Raw genomic sequence first — 9,297 nt, 5'->3', positions numbered from 1 at the left:
TTCTGAATAATTTATAGTACTGAAAACTAGGTTCAAACATGTTGCTTTCCACGTGCATAAAAAAAATTAGTCACGAGTGCAACATGTTTGAATCTAGTTTTCGGTATTGTAAACTATTCAGAATTTTTTAAAAATCGCGTCGATGCTCTAAATAGATACAATATACACGGTCATAAAAAAAAATCGCGCCGAAAACTATTCAAAGGTTGAGAACACTGAGAGTCTCACTTATAGGGCTTAACGTGAAGCCCCTATAGAAGAATCGTCCATTAATTTATAGCTAAAATATTCAATTTTTGTAACTAAAATTTACAAAAATGTTAGATGTTAGAACAACTAATTTGTAACAAATTCTATAATTACAAAGTAAAAATATAAGTTATAAGATTGTAACAAGTAGTAAGAAAACTATTACAATTAATAATAAAATTGTTACGGGCAGTAACTAAAAATCATTAAAAAATTAAAATGTCAGTTACAAAATTGTAATAAGTAGTAACAAAACTATTACAATAACTAAACAAATTTTACAATTTTGTAAACAACATATACACATTAATTCCTAACAACAAAAATTAAAAGTTTACAAAACTAATTTACAAATAAAAATATATATATTTGTAACTAATATTTGCATAAATAATTTATAAATTCACTTAACATAATTATAATAAAAATTTACCAAACTAGTTTTATAACTTTAATAGTTATTTATCCTTACAATAGTATTCCGGGAATATATTCATTTGGTACCCTTGTTTTTGCAAAGTATCATTTTGGTATGGTACCCTGTATTTTAAAATCGTACATATTTGGTACCCTAAGCTCAGATTTGATAGATAAAATTTTGTCAATTTAATCAAACTGCTGTCAATTATGTAAGTTACAAATTTAAATTTAATTACATAATTACATATAACTGATAACAGTTTGATCACATTGACAAAATTTTATCTATCAAATCTGAGTTTAGGGTACCAAATATGTACGATTTTAAAATACAAGGTACCATATGAGCATTATTGAAAACAGAGGGTACCAAAATGATACTTTGCAAAAACATAGGGTACCAAATGAGTATATTCCCTAGTATTCCTAACACAATGTTACCAATTTGTCTTTCCAATAGTAGAACTTATTATTATTTCAATAATTATTTGTCTTTTAATATTATTTAAAGAGTTTAATTTTAATCCCCTATAGCTATATATTTGTCAAAGATATCGAACTACAAGACCTTGTTTGACAGAACTTCTGCACTTTTGCTTATAACTAAAAATATAAAATGGGTAAAATCTTTAACTTATTTTTTTTGTTTGGATGACTATTATTATATGAAGATCTTTTTTAATAAAAAAAATATTTTTAAAGTGTTTGGATATTAATTTAAAAAGATTAAAAAGTAATTTCTCCAAAAAAGAAACCTTTTAAATTAAAAAAAACATTTTATTTTTTACTAATTGTTTATAATATTGCTATTTTTTGTTCAATAACTCTCACTTGAAACTGTTATTGGTGAACTAATTAAGCATTTTTATAACACACGTCTATTTATATAGCAGTAATGCTCTAATCTCATTTGCTAACTTTGGGAAAAAAATTACATTGGCACTAATTATAATTTTATTTTGTATAAATGAGAAAGAAAGAAAAAATTGTAAATAAGCTAGTAAAGAAAAGTATTGTAATGCCCCAAATTTCCTAATAAGGTTTAGGACCTTGATTAGGAGGCCGGGAGGGTCATAATTGATTTAATATGTTATAAAATGAATATATGCATGTTAATGTGAATTATATTATTATATGATGATAAATGCATGCATATGGGTGTACTTATAATGATAAGGGCATTTTGGTAATTTTGCCTATTAGGTGCGTATTGTAATTTGTGAATAAGATTTCATTATTATGGAGATATATTCGAGCTATGCAGCATGAGACGATCTTAGATTAAGAGTTAGCGGTTTTGTCATAACGGAGTCAAATTTGGGGTAATAGGAATGTTTATTTGGTGATAGATTGGGAATATTTGAGATCAAGGTGAAATTCTGGAAGTTTTGACTATAGTGTCCCCGGGGGTGTTTTCGGGACCCCGAGCACTAGGTTTTATTTGAGGTTACTTAAGCTTGAATTAGCTTGACAGATAAGAACGTACGTTAGAAACTTCTCGTTCTCTCTCAAAACAGTCCGTTTTACCGTTTGAGCATTTTTGAGGAAATCTTGAGTTCTAGGAGTCAGAATCAAGTGAGGGTCGAGGCATAGCGATCCTAGGAAAGATTAGAAGCTTCTTAACCAAAGGATTTGACGAGAAACAACCCAATCGAAGGTAATCGAAGTTTTAAGTTTTAAGTTTTTAAAGTTTTTAAGCTTAGAATTGGACTTTGTTAATTGTTGAGTTTTTGGTTGGTTTGAGCTTTGGGTTTTGAGGGTTTTGGAGTATTGGGAAGCTTGTGAACTTTGATTTGATGATTGGGGAATGTTTGGGTATGTTTTTGGAAGATTTGGAGTGTTTAAAACGCGTTTGGGAATGGCCCACGGTTGGGGGCCGCGGCCCTGTTCTTGAGCGCCGCGGCCCTAGTTCGAAGAAGCAGGTGTCAGGAAATTGGCCTTGCTGGGTGTGGCGTGCTGCCCCTTTGGCACACCCACATGGGGCCATTTTGTAATGAGCATGCCTTGGTGCTTGATCATTAGTCAAGTCTTGCACCAAGCAACCTCATGGGATAGGGTAGTGGCAGTTTTGTAATATTGCATATGTCTCCCAGACAAAAATCATATATGTTCCTGGGAAGACTTTATTTCCCTAGAAGGCTCCTTAGGGGGAGGTGACCTGGTGACTTAGGGAAGCACCATGGCCATCAGCAGATAGGGGCCAAAGCTGTGTACTCCCTTGCCCTATCAAGGCTATATATTAATGAAATAACATTTATCTATACTTGTCCCTGTGTACTTCCTTGTTGCTTATGTGTTGCTTGTTTGTTACCTTCGTTGGGCCTTTGTGTGCCACTTGCCTTGTTGTGTGCTTTGTGTTGTGTGGACGTTCCTAGGAATGACTTGCTTTGTGCTTGCTCATACTTCGTTATGGCCCGTTGCATGTCCGAGATGTGTATGTGGCTAACCGCTGAGTTTGTTTGCCTGTAGGTGTGTGTTGTAGGCTGACTTGCTAGCTTGAAGAGTCTGCAAGTGCCGCACGTTCCGTCTAGTTGGAATCCCCAAATAGCCGGCCCGTGACAGTTGGTATCAGAGCCAAGTTAGAAAGCGCTTGGCAAAAACACACTATGGTGAACCACACTCAGAGGATCGAAGCTCTTGAGAAGCGAGTTGGGGAACTGGATGGCCTGGACGAGAGGGTCAGGGATCTTTCCTTTGCAAGTCAGGACTCGGGTTCGTCTGATGCATACAATCGCATAGCTGCGTTGGAGAAGGAGAATGATGTTCTTTTATCCAGAATTATCGCGTTGGAGAAAAGAAACACTCCAACAAGTACTTCTGTTTCCTCGAGGTGGGAAGAGCGCATCGCGGCAGTGGAGCGCATGCTAAAGGAACAAGAAGTTTCAATAAATGACACAACGGAAGATTGCAGGGAGGCAGTCGGTGTGCTCAGAGAAGAAATGGCTGAGCTTACTGCCAAGGTAAACCTGACCATGCGAGCGGTTGGGAATGCCCCTGCAACAGGGCCGATGGGTATGGAATATGGCCGAGCCAAAGTACCCGAGCCGAGGCCCTATAATGGGGCCAGAGATGCAAAGGATTTGGAGAATTTCCTCTTTGACATGGAACATTACTTTAGAGTCGTGCGGGCCGATTCAGAAGATGGAAAGGTCGCCATGGCTACCATGTATTTGTCGGGGGATGCCAAAGTGTGGTGGAGGACCAAATATGATGATATAGAGAATGGCAGGTGTACCATCACATCTTGGGCGGACCTGAAGAGGGAATTAAAGACGCAGTTTCTGCCAGAAAATGTAGCTTACATAGCTCGTCGCCAGTTACGAGAGCTTAAACAAGTCGGGACAGTTCGAGAGTATGTAAAGAGATTTTCAGGACTGATGCTCGATATTAAAGACATGTCCGAAGTGGACAGGCTCTTCTGCTTCCTCGAGGGACTGAAACCGTGGGCCAAGCAAGAACTTCAAAGACAGCGGGTGACTGATCTAGCCACCGCTCAAGCTGCTGCCGAACGCTTAACAGACTACACTCCGGAGAGTAGCCTGCCGAAAAAGGCTACCCCTCCAGCCAGCTCAAGTAGCGTCGGGAGTAAGAAGTTTGGGAAGTCCTGGCAGGGCAAGAGTGGGGGAGAGAAGAGGACAGCTGAGTCCAATTCTTCCAGTGGGACAGATGCTGCTGTAGGGAAGAAGCCGCTAGCTTGTTGGATTTGCAAAGGCCCACACAAGTCGGCAGTATGCAAATTCCGGGGCCAGATAAATGCCCTCATTGGCCAAGAACAACAAGGTGAAGGAGAAGAGGAAGAAGAAGAAGAGTACGCGCACATGGGCGCTGTCCGCCTGTTGAACGCTCTCAAGAAGCATGGCGAGAAAGGGAAGAAGACCCTGGGGAAAGGGCTAATGTTCGTGGATGCCGCTATCAATGGCAAGCCTGCCAAAAGCGTGATGATTGATACTGGCGCCACCCACAACTTCATCTCTGAACTCGAAGCAAAGCGACTGGGACTAAAGCTGGAGAAAGATGCAGGCCGCATGAAGGCGGTCAACTCCAAAGCCTTGGCCACATCTGGCGTGGCTAAAGGGGTAAACGTGAAGATCGACACGTGGGAAGGGCAGACTGATTTGGTGGTCGTCCATATGGACGACTTCGATGTAGTTTTGGGAATGGACTTTCTAACCGAGAAAGGTGCCATTCCAATTCCTGCCACTGGAAGCTTACTCATAATGGGAGAGACTCCTTCAATGGTACCTGCAAAGGTGAAGCCACCCCCTGCTGTGAAGCTTCTATCAGCTTTACAGTTCAAGAAGGGTGTGAGGAAGCAGGAGCCGACTTATGTAGCTGTGCCCACCGTGTTCGAAGAAGTAGTGGAAGAAATTGTTCCACTAGAAATTACGAGGGTCTTGAAGGTGTATGGGGATGTGATGCCAGATAAACTCCCCAAAGCCTTGCCACCAAAGAGGGGGATTGATCACCAGATAGAACTGGTGCCTGGAGCGAAACCTCCAACAAAAGCGCCATACAGAATGGCACCCCCTGAGCTAGAAGAATTGAGGAAGCAATTAAAAGAGCTATTGGAGGCAGGCTTCATCAGACCGTCGAAGGCGCCATATGGCGCACCGGTGCTATTCCAGAAGAAGCACGATGGGAGCTTGAGACTGTGCATCGACTGTAGGGCAATAAGGTGACAGTTCGCAACACATACCCCATTCCTCTAATCGCTGATTTGTTCGACCAGCTAAGTGGAGCTAAATACTTCACAAAGTTGGACTTGAGATCGGGCTATTATCAGGTGAGGATTGCAGATGGGGATGAACCAAAGACTACGTGTGTTACTCGATACGGAGCATTTGAGTTTCGAGTAATGCCGTTTGGGTTGACAAATGCACCTGCTACCTTCTGTACACTAATGAACCAAGTATTCCACGAGTATCTAGATAAGTTCGTGGTGGTGTACTTGGATGACATCGTGGTTTATAGCGCCACGATAGAAGAGCATCAAGAACACTTGGCTCAAGTGTTTCAGAAGTTGAGAGAGAACCAGCTATATGTGAAGCGAGAGAAATGCTCGTTTGCACAGGAGAGCATCAAGTTCTTAGGCCACGTGGTGGAACGTGGCCGTATTCGTATGGATCTGGAGAAGGTGAGGGCAATCCAGGAATGGAAAGCCCCCACAAACGTGAAAGAACTCCGCTCCTTCTTGGGCCTAGCTAACTACTATAGAAGATTTGTGGACGGCTACTCAAGAAGGGCGACACCCTTGACCGAGCTTCTGAAAAAGGGTGTGATTTGGGCGTGGACTGACAAGTGTGCTGAAGCGTTCAGAAGTTTGAAAGAAGCCATGATGAAGGATCCTGTTCTTGCCTTGCCAACTATTAGCAAGCCCTTCGAAGTACAGACAGATGCATCGGATTATGCTCTGGGAGGGGTACTAGTACAAGAGGACCACCCAGTCGCATACGAAAGTCGCAAGCTGTCTGAAGCTGAGAGGAGGTATACTGCCCAGGAGAAGGAGCTCCTCGCAGTTATTCATTGCTTGCGAGTGTGGAGGCATTACTTGCTGGGGTCAAAGTTCGTGGTGAAGACGGATAATGCAGCTGTGAGTCATTTCCTTACTCAGCCGAAGCTGACCCCTAAGCAGGCTCGATGGCAGGAGTTTGTGGCGGAATTCGACTTTCGTTTTGAGCACAGGGCAGGACGCTTGAACCAGGCAGCTGACGCCTTGAGTCGTAAAGCGGAGTTGGCGACTCTAAAGATCATGGCTAGTTTATCGGCTAGCGTGGTGAACACTCCACTCAAGGAACGCATTAAAGAAAACCTAGAAAAAGACCCAGTTGTCAGGACCATCCTGAAGCTCGTAAAAGAAGGCAAGACTCGCCAGTTCTGGGTGGAGGATGACCTTCTGTGGGCTAAAGGGGGACGCTTGTATGTTCCAAAAGCTGGAGATTTGCGAAGGACATTACTAAGCGAGTGTCATGACACTCTGTGGGCAAGTCATCCAGGGTGGCAGAGAACCCATGCCCTCTTGAAGCAGGGCTACTACTGGCCACAAATGCGGGACGATGTAGTGGAGTACACCAAGACATGTCTGGTCTGCCAGCAAGACAAGGTCGATAGGAACAAGACACCTGGGTTGTTGGAGCCCTTGCGAGTCCCAAGCCGACCGTGGGAGAGCATGTCGCTTGACTTCATCACCAGTCTTCCGAAGACAGGAGATTTAAGTGCGATCTTGGTGGTCGTGGATAGATTCTCGAAGTATGCAACATTCATCCCAGTGTCGAAGTACTGTTCGGCAGAAGAGACAGCCAGACAATTTTTCAAACATATTGTCAAATATTGGGGAGTGCCCCAGAACATAGTCAGTGACCGAGATGGAAGATTCACGGGGACGTTTTGGTCCGAATTATTCAATCTCTTGGGGTCACAACTGAATATTTCCTTGAGCTACCATCCACAGACAGATGGGCAGACAGAAAGATTCAACGGGATGTTGGAAGAGTACTTGCGCCACTTTGTCAATGCCAATCAGAAGAATTGGCCGCAACTACTCGATGTAGCTCAATTTTGTTTCAACTCTCAAAAGAGTTCTTCGTCGAATAAGAGCCCTTTTGAAGTTGTTAATGGACAGCAACCACTGTTACCCCACACAGTGGACGAATATCGCGGTCGGAACCCGCGAGCCTTTCACTTCACCAAAGACTGGAAGAAGACAACAGAGATTGCCCGAGCTTATCTAGAGAAAGCCTCAAGAAGAATGAAGAAGTGGGCAGATCAGAAGCGCAGACCACTGGAGTTCAAAGCAGGTGACTTAGTGTTAATCAAGCTGCGGCCCGAACAGTTGAGATTCCGAGGGGACAAAGACATCAGACTCGTCCGCAAGTACGAGGGTCCAGTCTCAGTCATCTCAAAAGTTGGCCTAACTTCATACAAAGTCGACCTACCCGCTTGGATGAAGATACACCCGGTCCTTCACGTCAGCAACTTGAAGCCGTATCATGAAGATCCAGCCAATCCAAAGCGCAACCAGTCAACCAGAGGAGGAGTCAGTGTTCAGCCAAGGAGCAAGCGTCAACCTGAAGAAATCCTGGCGGAAAGAACGGTCACCACTGACCGTAAAAAGCATAAGGAATATCTGGTAAAATGGAAGGGGCTCGCTGATGACGAAATCAGCTGGGAAAGGGCGGAAGACTTGAAGAAGCTCACGCAGAAGATTGAAGATCTACAAGCTACTTCGTCGAGGGCGCCGAAAGATTAAGTGGGGGAGAGTGTGGCGTGCTGCCCCTTTGGCACACCCACATGGGGCCATTTTGTAATGAGCATGCCTTGGTGCTTGATCATTAGTCAAGTCTTGCACCAAGCAACCTCATGGGATAGGGTAGTGGCAGTTTTGTAATATTGCATATGTCTCCCAGACAAAAATCATATATGTTCCTGGGAAGACTTTATTTCCCTAGAAGGCTCCTTAGGGGGAGGTGACCTGGTGACTTAGGGAAGCACCATGGCCATCAGCAGATAGGGGCCAAAGCTGTGTACTCCCTTGCCCTATCAAGGCTATATATTAATGAAATAACATTTATCTATACTTGTCCCTGTGTACTTCCTTGTTGCTTATGTGTTGCTTGTTTGTTACCTTCGTTGGGCCTTTGTGTGCCACTTGCCTTGTTGTGTGCTTTGTGTTGTGTGGACGTTCCTAGGAATGACTTGCTTTGTGCTTGCTCATACTTCGTTATGGCCCGTTGCATGTCCGAGATGTGTATGTGGCTAACCGCTGAGTTTGTTTGCCTGTAGGTGTGTGTTGTAGGCTGACTTGCTAGCTTGAAGAGTCTGCAAGTGCCGCACGTTCCGTCTAGTTGGAATCCCCAAATAGCCGGCCCGTGACACTGGGCGCCGCGGCCTAGGCCGCAGCCCTAGCCTCAGAGAACCCTGGGGGCCGCGGCCCAAGGTGCTAGGGCCGCAGCCCTTGCCCTGTTTTCACCCCGTTTGCTCGTTTTGACCCCGGGAACTTAGTTATGGGCCTCGGGAGTGTCCCTACTACTTGGATTAGTTTGGATTGATCTCTTGGGGGCTAGATATTGGTGTGGAACCTTTGATTATCATGTTATTAATGGTGTTCCATATATGGTTATGATTAGGTGACCGCTAAGGGCTTAAAGGTTGATCGTTCTCAAGGATCGTTCTTATATTGGTACAAGCTCGAATCTGAGGTAAGAAAACTGCACCCTATGTATATGTGACATGCATGGTTATCATTGAAGCATGTTGGTTGATTATTGAGTATGACATGCATGGTTATGATTGATGCATGTTGGGTGTTTAAATGTAAACGTTGATAGCATAATGAATGCTTGGCAATCTTGCCCATTTGCATATGACTGTTGTTGAGGCGTGCTGGATGATTAAGTGTGATGCATGTAATGCACGAGAAACATGTGATTAGGGCATGCCATGAATGATGAATATGAGATTGGCCAGAGCTTGAGTCTCTGAGTTTGTGCATGATCATGATTATGCTAGAAACTGTTTAGTAAGCATGCTGAGTGCCCTACTCTTGGATAACTGGCATATGATACATATTGATAGCATTGCTTACTTGTGTATGGTACTGACTAATTAGTCAGATTTGACAAAAGGTGCTAG

This window comes from Humulus lupulus, chromosome 6, assembly GCF_963169125.1.
Source record: "Humulus lupulus chromosome 6, drHumLupu1.1, whole genome shotgun sequence".
Lineage (NCBI taxonomy): Eukaryota > Viridiplantae > Streptophyta > Magnoliopsida > Rosales > Cannabaceae > Humulus > Humulus lupulus.
This window is presented reverse-complemented; position numbering follows the sequence as displayed.